This window comes from Ctenopharyngodon idella, chromosome 23 (assembly GCF_019924925.1).
Source record: "Ctenopharyngodon idella isolate HZGC_01 chromosome 23, HZGC01, whole genome shotgun sequence".
NCBI classification, from domain to species: domain Eukaryota; kingdom Metazoa; phylum Chordata; class Actinopteri; order Cypriniformes; family Xenocyprididae; genus Ctenopharyngodon; species Ctenopharyngodon idella.
This window is the reverse complement of record NC_067242.1, coordinates 19,294,400-19,308,904: the sequence shown is the minus strand read 5'-3', so window position 1 is coordinate 19,308,904 and position 14,505 is coordinate 19,294,400. Positions and strand designations below refer to the sequence as shown.

Genomic DNA, 14,505 nt, shown 5'->3' with positions numbered 1-14,505 from the left:
CTGGAGCTAGCAAAGACCTGCCAATGGAGGAGGAAAATAGTGTAATTGCAGCTTGTGAGACTGATTCCTGACATCCGGTCATACCTGAGTGGCTGTTTCTGTAGCTGAGACCCTTATTCCGATCATTGGCATTCTGTGGGTGGATTGTGGAAGAGAGTTGGGTGCTCTGAAGCACACAGAAACATGTCATAGGAGAGTTGTGGCTGTTCCTATCAGACATGTGTCACAGTGTAAAAGCGCTCTTTGTCACTCAACATAAACCCTAGACTGAGTGGCTGCTCAGGGCAGAAAAGAACTTCCCTGTTAAACTCTGAGAGGGATGTGGAGGTGTTTCACTCGCCGCCCTTCGAGAGCCCTTTACAAAACCTGATGGATGCTAGACAGAAACGCAGACATCCAGTGCAGAGAGGAAAAATCCTTGCTGAAGTTTATTTTAAAATTTTGATATCATTTTCATTCTTTTATATTTAAGCTTTTTTTTTTTTTTTGACTACTTTTTATCCTACATAGTAATTTAAAATTCTAATAATTTTATTAGACAGATATTAGATGGGGAGATCAGGGCTAGTTGTTATACTTTTTCTTCAGTTTATATTTCTCAGGATAGGTTTATTTTTATATTTTCATACTTTTACTTTATATAATGAATTATACTTTTACACTATACTGTACTGTTATATTTATAAACTGTGTGCAGAATTATTAGGCAAGTTGATTTTCTGATCATGTTTATTTTCCAAGCACATTTTACCAATTCCAAGCCACATCAATCTCACTAACTACTATTAATTTTGCATTTAATCATTTAAAAATGATATATAATTGTTCATGAAGGCTGGAAATGAAAAACGCCTTATATTCAGGTGTGCATAATTATTAGGCAGGTTCTTTTAAATGAGACAAAAAAAGAGATTTAACTCAGACTGAAAACAGCAAACAGGATTTTGGACAGCAAGGGTCTGACAAAAACAGGTGGAGAAGAAAAGACACAATTAAGGTGAAGAATTAAGTGTGAAACCATCCTGAACCTTTTATTCTCCAGTGCCACCATTTTCCAGAACTGCAACCTACCTGGAGTCTCCAGAAGTGCAAGGTGTCAGGATCTCAGAGACTTAGGTTAGGTAAAGAATCCTAGAAAATAATCCCCACTTAATAAGAATCACAAGCTGAAGTGTTGTGAAATACATAAATACTGTTTTTTTTTTTATAGGTTTTATAGACAGACAGATTTAGAGTGACTCTTGAAGGACCAGCACCACATCCTCTTGTACCACCAAGTTTTGGAAGATCATTTTTTTATTCCATATCTGAAGATGGACTTTTCAGGATAGGAGATGGACTAAAAATGAACTCCCTCACCTTACTGCCAGATTCTGGAAGATAAATTCTTTAAACAGTCTACTACAGTCTACTACTAATACTAATGACCGGTTGACGTATAGTTAGTAGAATGTCTAAAGTGGACTATTGAAATAAAGTGTTACCTTATCACATAGTTAATATTTTTGTGGAAACTGTGATTTAATAAAAAGCTCAAAAGAACAGCATTTATTTGAAATAGAAATGTTTTGTAAAAGTCTGTACTGTAAAAGTCTGTGTCCTTGCTGAATAAAATCATTAATTTCTTTCATTTTAAAAAATCCTGACACCAAATATATTTTTATAATATAAAATAATTTGAATGATATATGTGACAACTTCCCATGTGACAACTAGCCCCTACCTCTGTGTGCGCTTGCTATACTGTTAGGGGATTCAATGGCATACTGTTCTATCAATGAAAGTTGTTTGCTACGATATGACCTTGTCCAGGCTGAATTTCAAAAAGAAAAAAAGGGGAAATCTTTTTCTGAAAGACAAACGTAGAGCATAATTATTCTACATTAAGAGGTCACTTGAAGATCAATGGCCTCTATAACACTTTAAAGTTAAGACTACAGTGAGTGCTGAAACACAATATCCATAAAGTATATTCACTTCATCCATACGATTGAGATAATCGTTGTAAATAAGTCCTTTGAGATGTTACGCTTTTTGGCTGTTTTACTTTGTTTTAAAGCTTCAGCTTTAGGGCACAGCTTGTAGTCAGAAATATAATATAAACTCATATTTCCACACTGTGTGCAAAAACTTTCTTTTCTAATTTGACGCAAATATCTTGCTTTTCTAGAAGAACCATTGAACTAAATGGATCCCGTAGCATGGCCTTGTATTCTTGTAACTCCAAAGACCTGATTGACAGCGATTCTGGATTGTCATCTAAAACTTTCTCGCAGTGGTCTGACTATATGTGAGAGAGCAGGTGTGACAGATTAAAAATGTTAATTAAGAACTGTCAACATAAAATACATGAACCCATAATTAATGCAAATTAATTAATTGAAGATAATCTTAAAAATGTTAATTAAAAAGGGCTCATAAAATGTTACAAATATTAAAATTGTATATATTCAAAGCACTGAAAGAATTGAAGGATAATTTCCATAGTTTCTTGTGGATCTGTGATCTATTAGTCGAGTTAAGGAATGTTGGTGATTGATTAATTTTGCCTGATAATACATTAGGGGGAGTCTACGTGAAGTTTGCTGTGGGGAAAACACCGCTGGAGGTTTTCTGTTTGTAATATTCTTCTCCTTTTCAGGTATGAGATTTAACTCTTGATAGAGAGAGTTTAATTCCGTGCATAATGTTTCACAGTTTACAGCGGTTTTATCATGAGTTTAAATGAGGTAGTTGATAGCAAGTGTAGGACTCCATTTTGTGCATAAAAAGCACAAGGTGCACGCGAGAAGATCGTACGTTAAAATGTCCGCCTTGTGTGTTTAATATGTAAATGAATGTTTTTTCGAATGTAGTTTATTTGCTTTTGAAATAGGTATATGTTCAAAATATAAGAACATAAAGAGTTTCAAGAGAAATAGCCTACATGCGAGACATACATGTGAGCTATACATTGAGAAGTGTTAAAGTATAGCCTATTGTACAACGAAAAACAGCAATTGAAGGAAGAGAACAAACAAATGTTTAAAATGTACGTTTATTTACAAAAGGGACATGTCTTTGATCAATTATCATCAGTTGATAATTTACAATTATTAATAATCTTGGTACACCATGAAACTAATAATTTTATGCACTTAAAGGGTTAGTTCACCCCAAAATGAAATTTCTGTCATTAATAACTCGCCCTCATGACGTTCTACACCCGTAAGACCTTTGTTCATTTTAAGAACACAAATTAAGATATTTTTGATAAAATCCGATGGCTCAGTGAGGACTCCATTGACCACAAGATAATTTACACTTTCAAACGTCCAGAAAGGTACTAAAAACATATTATAAAACAGTTCATGTGGCTACAATGGTTCGACCTTAATGTTATGAAGCGATGAGAATACTTTTTGTGCACCAAAATAAAACAAAATAAGACTTTATTCAACAATATCTAGTAAAGGGTGATTTCAAAACACTGCTTCATGAAGCTTCGAAGCTTTACGAATCTTTTGTTTCGAATCAGTGGTTCGGAGCACTGCCAAAATCACGTGAACCATGGAAATAGCCTCATTTACTAAAGTCACGTGACTTTAGCAGTTTGAGATTGTTTGATACACGCTCCGAACCACTGATTTGAAACAAAAGATTTGTAAAGCTTCGAAGCTTCATGAAGCAGTGTTTTGAAATCCCACTTCACTATATTTTTAAAAAAGGTGTTATTTTGCTTTTTTTGGCGCACAAAAAGTATTCTTGTCGCTTCATAACATTAAATTTGAACCACTGTAGTCACATGAACTGTTTTAAATATATCTTTAGTACCTTTCTGGGCATTTGAAAGTGTAAATTAACTTGCTGTCAATGCAGGCCTCACTGAGCCATCGGATTTTATGAAAAATATCTTAATTTGTGTTGCAAAGATGAACGAAGGTCTTACGGGTTTGGAATTACATGAGGATGAGTAATAATGACAGAATTTTCGTTTTTGGGTGAACTAACCCTTTAAGAAAATGAAGCAGTGTTCTAAAAGTGTGCTTTATTTCTAAATTGTCTTATTAGTCTACATAAAGTTCACTGTGGGGAACACATCACTGGAGTTTTTCTGTTTGTAATATTCTTCCCCTTTTCAGGGGTACAACACAGGCGGGTCTTAGAGAGTCACTTTGTAGATTTTTTACACATATTCCTGAGAGACATGGAGAGCTAGCACCATCTCACTTCCACCCACAGCCAGACTACTCTCATCATAAATAATCTGCCATATCTGAATATCATGTGACAGTGTGGGAAGAGCCATGCCTGTTTCACAGCTTCAAAAATTATAAAAGCTATGTTAAAATCTCAAATAAGAAGTGCGTTGGGGGGTTTTGACTGGTTTTGGTGTGATTTGCAGAGAACATATGAATAACGGCTGTCGTAACATCGCCTTTCTGTCAAACTAGCTCTGATATCGGGGAATTGTTTCTTAATGGTCTCCTGTGAGTTGTGTCAGTAAGGGTTTTAAAAGCACGATCCTTTTTAAACCTGTTTTTCAGCTCTGAAAAAAAAAAAAAAAAAAGCAAAGGATGTTGGGGGAAAAAGAAATGTTAGTAAAAAAAGATATAATGTTGCAATTTCCAAGTGGTCTCTTCAGAAGTGATTTGGAACTGTTCTCTGTCTGAGACTTGAGAAAGTTTGCCTTTTCTTCACAAGCTTTTTCAGATATGAAGGTGATGAGCTCACTGAATCAAATGAATGAAGGCAGCTTTAAGATATGACAGTTCATCAAAGCCTGGTGCCAGTCAAAGGGCACAGCTGGTGGGGATAGAGACAGAGCAGAGACATACTGACAAATGGAGCTCAGTGTCACTCAAATAATGGCCACATGTGTATCAGTCCTATCGTCACATTTCAAACAAATGCATTTAATTTTAGATGGGAGTAGAATGACAAACTCACTCCATTCTCTTTTGTAAGCCACTCAAACGTATTATATACTGTGAAAACATTTCATATTAGATATTGTTAACGTCCTGATAAAACTGAAGTAGTGACAGTATTGTGAGTACATCCAAATGAAGCGGGTTATTGAAAAGACAAAATGTAGGACAGGACTTGGTTCTATCCATCGGTTGTTAATTGAATGGAGGAAGATCTGAATGTGAGTTGATTATAAGAAAGGGATGGCGTTTAAAAAACGTAAAGGGATAGTTCACCCAAAAATGAAAATTCTGTCATTTATTACTCACCCTCATATTGTTCCAAACCCGTAAGACCTTCGTTCATCTTCGGAACACAAATTAAGATATTTTTGATGAAATCCAAGAGCTCTCTGACCCTTCCATAGACAGCAATTTAATTACCACTTTCAAGTCCCAGAAAGGTAGCCACGTTTCCATTACCCTTTAAATTGCGCAAATTGAAATTGTGAATTGAAAATGCGGCCAATGGAAACACGCCAATTTCGCAAAGTTTTTACGCTCACATGAGGTGGTTTTTCAGGCAATTGGAAAAAGGAATATTTCGCAAAACTGCAATGGAAACAGTTTTTTCGCATTTACAGGTCACCTGCTGTATGTAAAAGTCAATCATTCTTTAAAGAGGGCGTGGTATGTTTGCATAGAAGATGACAGGTCTTCATTAAACTCATAAAAGACAAAAGTATTACAGGACTACTGGATTCTAAACAAAGAAATGCCACAATTTGAATTTATCAAGACCTTGAAGCAGATAGGAGGGAGAGACACCCAGAAACACCTCATACGTGGCCACTCCCAAGTATAAGGGGCTTTACTTGCCATAAATGCTTGGATAACATGCCTACGTCTCTTTTGATTCAAAATAATGGCTAGTGCAGTGGCTGGGATATGTGTAAACCTACCAACATCTGTTGCCATGATTTTTGGAAGGACTTATCACGAGAGGAAAAAAGACGTTTTAGTCACATAACATTGTCTAATGGAAACACCATCATTTCGCAATAGATTTTTATCGATATTTAGAAACTATTGCAAAAGTTTTGCGCAAAATATATAATGGAAACGCAGTTATTGTTAAAATAGTCCATGTGACTACAGTGGTTCAACCTTCATTTTATGAAGCGACGAGAATACTTTTTGTGCTCAAATCAAACAAAAATGACAGCTTTATTCAACAATTTCTTCTCTTCCATGTCAGTCTCTTACGCTGTTCACGTAGTATACACGCTGCAGAGCTTCCAGGTTCTACACCAGAACGCCGGCTCAGTATTGGCTAACGGTGCTCACGTGAACAGCATTAAAATAGTCCATGTGACTACAGTGGTTTAACCTTAATTTTATGAAGCGACAAGAATTTCTGTCTAGGGGAGGGGTCAGAGAGCTCTCAGATTTCATCAAAATATCTTAATTTGTGTTCTGAAGATGAACGAAGGTCTTACGGGTTTGGAACAACATGAGGGTGAGTAATTATTGACATCAGTTTCATTTTTGGGTGAACTAACCCTTTAAGTGATTGATGTCCAGTATATGAAATGTCATCAGAGAGAAGTCAGCCTTTTCACTGGAAGATAGAGTTATGATATTTTGATCATGAATTATGATGTCAGAAAAAATAAAAATAAAAACATCTTGCTCACTAAAGATTTTCTTTTCTTTTTCAGATAAAGAAAAAAAAAAAAAAGGGTTTGGACTGGAGCGACATGAGGGTGAGTAAATAATTCCAGAATTATTATTATTATTTTTTTTAATGGTGAACTGTTCCTTTAAGTTTTTACTAAACAATCATGTCAGTGCATTGAAAGAAAGAATTCTCCCTGCAGCTAATGCGACTACATTATAGAAACGCGTGGTAGGCCATGCGCTCTTGCGCAAATCGGTGATGATTTAGGAAAAGGACCTATCAGAGGTCTTCCGTCTCCCTTCTCGGTCTTTAATTGCAGTCAGTTCTGAGTCACTGCGCTCTTTTCTTGTCAGAACTGTTAACAGAGGGTCTCAGAAGAGAGCTGTTGATGCAGTCAACACAGCCGACTAAATATAAAATAGACCTGCTCTCTCTTAACGCTAATGGGCCCTGCTGAATAATTCAACTATGATGATAATAAAAGGGAAGAAAAACGAAAAAAAAAAAACGTCTTGCATCAGTACCTTATGGGTCGGGGCAGGGACATAATTTGCTGTCAGCAGCAGTAGTTGCTGCTTCCTCTCAGGTCTTTCCTGTCTCTCTCGCCCTCTTTCTCTCTCTAATTGCATTATTTCACTGTAGATGAAGAATAATTCCTGAGGAATTTTCATCAGTCATTATGTCAGGAGTAAGGATGGTGGGGTGGAAAAAGGGTGCGAAATGCTCCTTCACTGAGGTGTCATGCATTAACAGGAGAGGAAAGAGATTTGAAGCACAAACACACCCACACCACACACACACACACACACACACACACACACACACACACACACACAAACAGAAGCCGTCGCTGAAAGTAAGACTAAGACGGAGGGCAACACATTGACAGGAGGACAGTGCCAAATTGGACTCTCTCCTCCATGTCTTCCACTGTCTTTTTAATTTCCCTCTCTCACCACTTCCCGTTTCTGCCTGTCTCTCTGTTGTCACAAAATCTTCCCAGAGCTTGCCTCCTGCGTTCACTTGCTAGTGGTGCTATGAAACCTTGTTTATTCATTTACATCACCAAATGTAATACAAGCCATACCGTATGTGCGAATCCATCTTATTTTCTGCTCCATTTTCATCTCTGACCCATTTTACCCCCCTTTCCCTGCCCCTTGTTGTGTAAATGTCACAACAAAGTGCTTTGTGTGGTGCGGAACGCAGGTGTACGGCTCACACCGAGGTGTTCTCCGGCTGGTCAGGGCACACAAAACCCTGCGGATAATGAGTCGAGACACTTTATGCATATTAAACCAATTTGCGAGGAGTGTAATTAGTATCATAGCAGGGGTTTGACATGGAGGCCAGACACTGTCAGCACTCTGTAGAGCTCTTTTGAAAGTCTTGGCCAACAGGAAAATTACATTAGAGAGTAAATATTGACATAAACGCCTCTATGTTCTGCGGACTATTGCTCTCCATGAACGATGTCACTGGGGTGGAATACGATTGCAACATCGCTCTGATCATTTTCCAGTTTTTTTTTTTTTTTTTTTTCACCACAGAGGTTGCGTTGCTTTACGAACTTCCCCCCCCGGTGTGGCCCCTGAATTTCCTCTGATGTTTTTCCGGCTTTCTCTCCTTCCTCCCCTTCCTCTAAATGTTCCTGCCTCTTCCCATCTACCTCTGAGGCAGCACGAGCACTTACTTACATCTGCGGTCGATCCCTTTCTGTTTCAGTCTTTTCATCAATGTGGAATATGTTTACATAGTGAACACAATGAAAAATTAAAGGTGATTATTTTTTAATTGTTCAACACTTTCTCGTATTAATCCTTAATATGCATAGATGACTGTAAATAAGCTATTTGTATGCTGATTTATTAAAAAAGTGAACACTGTGGCTCTGTGGCATTTTTAAAACGTTGCTCTGTTTCAATTGGGCAGATCCCAGCATAGCAACACTGGTTCAGCCAATGGGCTGATTTTGGGGCGGGGCTATCTGTTTTTTTGATTAATGGCAGGGGGAATGTTTAGAGAACTCTTTGGAAACAATCATTATTTCCATTTAGTGTCGCCTGTGGCACAAAAAAGTCAGGTTACATTTATTTATGTAGCACTTTTTACAATACAGATAAAAAGTCCCCCGTAGTCAATAATTTTATCCCTTAAAAGTCATCTTTGATCACCAAAATGACATATTTAAACATTTTTTTTCCTGTGAAAAAAATTTCTTCATGCTTTAAAATAGCTTGAATGTAACTCTACACCCTAGCCTCATTTAATATATATGTGGATCAATGAATATGCAAATTAGCCCCACCTCCATTCACCCAAGCCAGCTCAGAGATCCACTCGGTCAACTTACTGAGGTAATCGCTGCACAATGATATCGCACTTTACAACATTGGACACATAACGGTAATTAATATGATTAACCTTTTGCTTGACTGTTATCAAACCGCTAATAATGTGTTGTTAATGTTACACAAACCATATTCCCATTTGCCATGTCAGAGTCAGCTGCCTTCTAACAATCGGTATCCTTACAAATGCTTTAACAACTCAGAACGTCAGTGGAAAAAGACATATAGTTCATCATAACATCTTAATATACATCATACACCCGCCATATTGCTAAATCGACACGATTTTTCATATCAACAGAAAAATATACCGGGATAACCTGGCTTCTCTTGAGACTCCCCTGCTAGTTCGCTGTTAATGATATGCTAAAGCCGCTGACACGTTGACGTGATTGGTTACAAGGTAGTTTGTGACGTCACAGACACTAGCGATTTTAAACGGCGGGTTTGAGACTGTCTTTTTTTCACTGCAGTTTTAAGGAGAAAATACTCAGCAATGATATTGACTTATAAATTTGCACATGGTTTGTCTTAAAGCATATTAAACACCAAATAGACATAAACAACATTGAAAACTTGATTTTCACCACAGGGGGTCTTTAAAAAACAGCTCCGCAGTAATAAAGATGTGTTCGTTTAGCAGAATCAGTAATAAAGCAACTTCAATGTCAGCTGTAAAGCAGCTCTATAGAAGACATTAGTGATGTTATTCAGCTGAATTTTGATTCGATTCAGGTCAATAACAGTAACATGGTGTCAAAAAATCAATTGGCACACTGCATACTCTGTAATATTGCATATTGTGTATGTGTTACCATTGTTGCTTTAGCTCACATAATTAATGACAGTATTAAACTAAAATTTGAAGTCTGATTGCAAATATTTCTATCAATTACCAAAAAATGAATGGCTGTAATGAATACACATTGATGTATCTCTGACGGTAACATGTGACATGATAAAAGCAGACATTAATTTAGTCAGTGATGTGTTTCCATGGGGATGTTGGCAGAGAGATTTCTTACTGTTCATTTTTTTTCTACAGTTGTTAATTCTCTTTTAGTTTGTTTCTCATCTACATTTTGTGCACTTTTTTTTAGCTATTAGTTGTAAAACAACTAATGTTTTGGCTTTATCACATCTCCCTGTTATCTCATTGAAAAACCCTGATGACAAGCAAATGTGCATTACCATTAAGCTTTTCTTTCACTAATACATAATATCGCCATCTGCTCCGAACTATAAGAACCCATAAATATGGAAAGTTCTTATTTGCAGATGAATTTGCAGTAATCATCACTTAGTCCCACCGTCTGAATTAAACGGTGATATTCCTCTGAGCTTTTCATCATTACACAACAGCGAAACGTCCTGAAGGCCCCTCGCTCAGATGAAAGAAATAAGGGATGCTTCATTATTTAACAATATTGAGATCCTGATGCTAATGAGTTATTAACAAGATTTATTTAACGATTTTAGAATTATGCAGCAGGGTAATGGGACATATCTGAGGGAAATTTGTATATTATTATTGAGATGTAAATGCAGAAAAATGTGAGATGAGCGTGAGGAGAGAGATAAAGACAATGTTTTCAGCTGTATTTTAATCTGAGAAATGGAAAGTATCATTTTAATAGGATTGGTAGAAAGAATTTAATAAGGAGTGATTAAGGAACTAGTTTAGTAACTACAAGCGGGAGGAAAGGTTTAGCCTATTGTTGGATTTTTTTTATAATTTATTTTTTAATAATTTTGTTTGTACTATTTAATATTTTTGTTTATTCTTTCTTTTAAGAGAAGAGTTCTATATGCAAAAAAAAAAAAAAAAAACTGAATAATGAGAACCTTTCGTGGTTGCCATGGCAATCCTGACAAAACTGTCAAGTTTCAAACTCTTTTATACATCTCATGTGGGGTCTGCACGGCAACTGTCAAAGAAGCACTTTAAAACTGAGATCTTTTTAGCGGCGCACATTTTATATCTGGCAAAATAAGCCAGTTTTGAGAGCTATTTTCAACGACACCCACTCCAGAGATTCAGCAACTCAAAAGAACACTGTGCTGAATAAATAAGAAAGCTGGAAATGAGGTGATTGTGATTCTTTGGACGTAAGCTATTGCCACACGTGATCCACAATCAGTGAATCTCCGTCAGCTTGAGACAAGAGGCTTTGGAATCACCTTAAGTATGTTGCGGAGCAGTAATCCAGTTACACAATGTTTATGAATAGCGAAATAAAACCAGCGCTATTTTCTGGAGAGTGTCTGTGAAGGTACTCTTGATGGTCTTGTGGGGCCACTACTTTGGGAAAAACAAGAGAGATGCTAGATGGGATGGATTTTAATTCCTGTTCTTTTAAACAAATTAAACAAAACATCTTGGGCAACAAAATTGCCAGGCAGGGATGACCTGCTCTGTTCCCACTGTGTGCTTTTGTGCCAAGTTAAAAAGGTTTGTTTCTACAGTTACTTTTTTTTTTTTTTTGTTTGTTTTTTTGAATCTGTAGGCAGTTTTAGCAGACTCTTAGAAGTTCATAGTTAAAAAATGCACTTTTTTTAAACTCTGGCATTTCAAACGCAAGCTGGTTTACTGAATTTGTCCAACAATAGTGTCCAACAGTGTATTTACAAAGTGAATTGTCATTTTATTTCTGAGAAATCATCACATCTCACATTGCCATTTGTTTTGTAGTGGAAATTACATTTTTGGAATGAAATGGCCAACTCCTTCATCTTACTAAAGGTGTGTTCATGCCATGTCAGAATTACTTATTCTGACTTGTAAAAAACATTCATAGTTGTCGAACTCGTAAATGCAACAAATTTGTGGAGAGGACCAACTTGTATCACCTGAACACTGCAACATCATGTGGGAACACTCTAAATGGTAGTGGCTTTAGCAGTAAAATAGAGTTAAGCCACTGCGTTAAGCAGTATTACATATAATTAATATATTTCTGTTTAATAATTCCTTTAATTGACTATTGTTAATGTAAAGAGACAATAAGGTTTAATGTAGCCATCACAGTGTTGAGAATATATATATATATATATATATATATATAGTATCTCACAGTATAGTATACCCCTCACATTTTTGTAAATATTTTATTATATCTTCTCATGTGACAACACTGAAGAAATGACACTTTGCTACAATGTAAAGTAGTGAGTGTACAGCTTGTATAAGAGTGTAAATTTGCTGTCCCCTCAAAATAACTCAACACACAGCCATTAATGTCTAAACCGCTGGCCACAAAAGTGAGTACACCCCTAAGTGAAAATGTCCAGATTGGGCCCAAAGTGTCAATATTTTGTGTGGCCACCATTATTTTCCAGCACTGCCTTAACCCTCTTTGGCATGGAGTTCACCAGAGCTTCACAGGTTGCCACTGGAGTCCTCTTTCACTCCTCCATGACAACATCACAGAGCTGGTAGATGTTAGAGACCTTGCGCTCCTCCACCTTCCGTTTGAGGATGCCCCACAGATGCTCAATAGGGTTTAGGTCTGGAGACATGCTTGGCCAGTCCATCACCCTTACCCTCAGCTTCTTTAGCAAGGCAGTGGTCGTCTTGGAGGTGTGTTTGGGGTCGTTATCATGTTGGAATACTGCCCTGTGGCCCAGTCTCCGAAGGGAGGGGATCATGCTCTGCTTCAGTATGTCACAGTACATGTTGGCATTCATGTTCCTTCAATAAACTGTAGCTCCCCAGTGCCGGCAGCACTCATGCAGCCCCAGACCATGACACTCCCACCACCATGCTTGACTTTAGGCAAGACACACTTGTCTTTGTACTCCTCACCTGGTTGCCGCCACACACGCTTGACACCATCTGAACCAAATAAGTTTATCTTGGTCTCATCAGACCACAGGACATGGTTCCAGTAATCCATGTCCTTAGTCTGCTTGTCTTCAGCAAACTGTTTGCGGGCTTTCTTGTGCATCATTTTTAGAAGAGGCTTCCTTCTGGGACGACAGCCATGCAGACCAATTTGATGCAGTATGCGGCATATGGTCTGAGCACTGACAGGCTGACCTCCCACCCCTTCAACCTCTGCAGCAATGCTGGCAGCACTCATACGTCTATTTCCCAAACACAACCTCTGGATATGACGCTTAGCACGTGCACTCAACTTCTTTGGTCGAACATGGCGAGGCCTGTTCTGAGTGGAACCTGTCCTGTTAAACCGCTGTGTGGTCTTGGCCACCGTGCTGCAGCTCAGTTTCAGGGTCTTGGCAATCTTCTTATAGCCTACGCCATCTTTATGTAGAGCAACAATTCTTTTTTTCAGATCCTCAGAGAGTTCTTTGCCATGAGGTGCCATGTTGAACTTCCAGTGACCAGTATGAGAAAGTGAGAGTGATAACATCAAATTTAACACACCTGTTCCACATTCACACCTGAGACCTTGTAACACTAACGAGTCACATGACACCGGGGAGAGAAAACCATTCACTCGTTCATAAAGACAAACGTTCCGGTTCACCCAAAAATGAAAATTCTGTCATCATTTACTCACCCCCATGTTGTTTCAAACCCGTACGACTTTTGTTAATCTTTGGAACACAAAGATATTTTTAATGAAATCTGCTTTCTGTCCCTCAATAGTCAGCTACGCAACTACCACTTTGACTCTTCAAAAAGTTCATAAAGAGATTGTAAAACTAATCCATATGAATTGAGCGGTTTAGTTAACATTTTCTGAAGAGACACGATCACTTTATATGATGAACAGACTGAATTTAGCCTTTTATTCACATATAAACATTGATCAGCGAACATAAACAGAAGTTCAACCAAACCCGCTTGACGCATGAGAATAAACCTCTTGCGGAAGCTCAAATGTGCTGCGTGACACATAGAATGAACCTCATTGGTTCAAGCAAACATGCTTGAGCTTCCGTTTACCACAACTGATGTATGTGTTGATGAATAGAAACTAACGATTTCATTGTACTGTTCATATATGTAATGTGTTCTTTTAAGGATATGGGGACATGTACAGTACATTGGCAAAAAGGGTAAGCTCATGAAATAATGTATGCAAACAAACACTACAATATCAGGTTTAGTGAAATAGAAAACGGAATATAATTTAGACTCTAATGCCGGTGTTGCAGAGTGGCTGTTTTAACGATATTGTTGAACAGAGCGAAAAGAATAACAGTGCATCATTAAGCAACAATGAGGATATAAAAAGTCATAAAGAGTACTTGAAAACCATATTTGAGTAAAAGTACAGATACCTTACAGCGAAAATGACTCCATTACAAGTTACACGTCACCAATTCCATTGAGACTTGAGTAAAAGTCTTAGAGTATCTGATTGTAACAGTACTTAATTAATTTACTCATACTGAACGTAGGAGATGCATTAGTCCTCAACACTTGAGATACATGCCAGTGAAAAACAAGAAACAGTTGATTTGTGAGGAGAGAAATCACGTTTATTTTGTGAAGTCAAAATAAAACTGAACACCTCAAAATTGCAATAAAATCAAGGTCGACACAACAGCCTCTTAAACGTCTACCAACACTCAAGTCTCAGTTCAGCTCAAGTGCTCAAAAGGGGATAAGTAA

At 37.4% G+C, this 14,505-nt stretch overlaps 1 long non-coding RNA gene across 1 annotated transcript in view; it reads left to right on the top strand.

Moving 5' to 3' along the window:
- The first annotated feature begins 2,467 nt into the window (after positions 1–2,467).
- LOC127506246 (uncharacterized) overlaps positions 2,468–14,505 on the top strand; it is a 14,533-nt gene continuing 2,495 nt past the window's right edge. The window contains exons 1-2 of the long non-coding RNA XR_007927937.1: positions 2,468–2,641; positions 6,611–6,655. This is a non-coding gene — a long non-coding RNA (uncharacterized LOC127506246). The remainder of the gene's footprint in view (positions 2,642–6,610; positions 6,656–14,505) is intronic.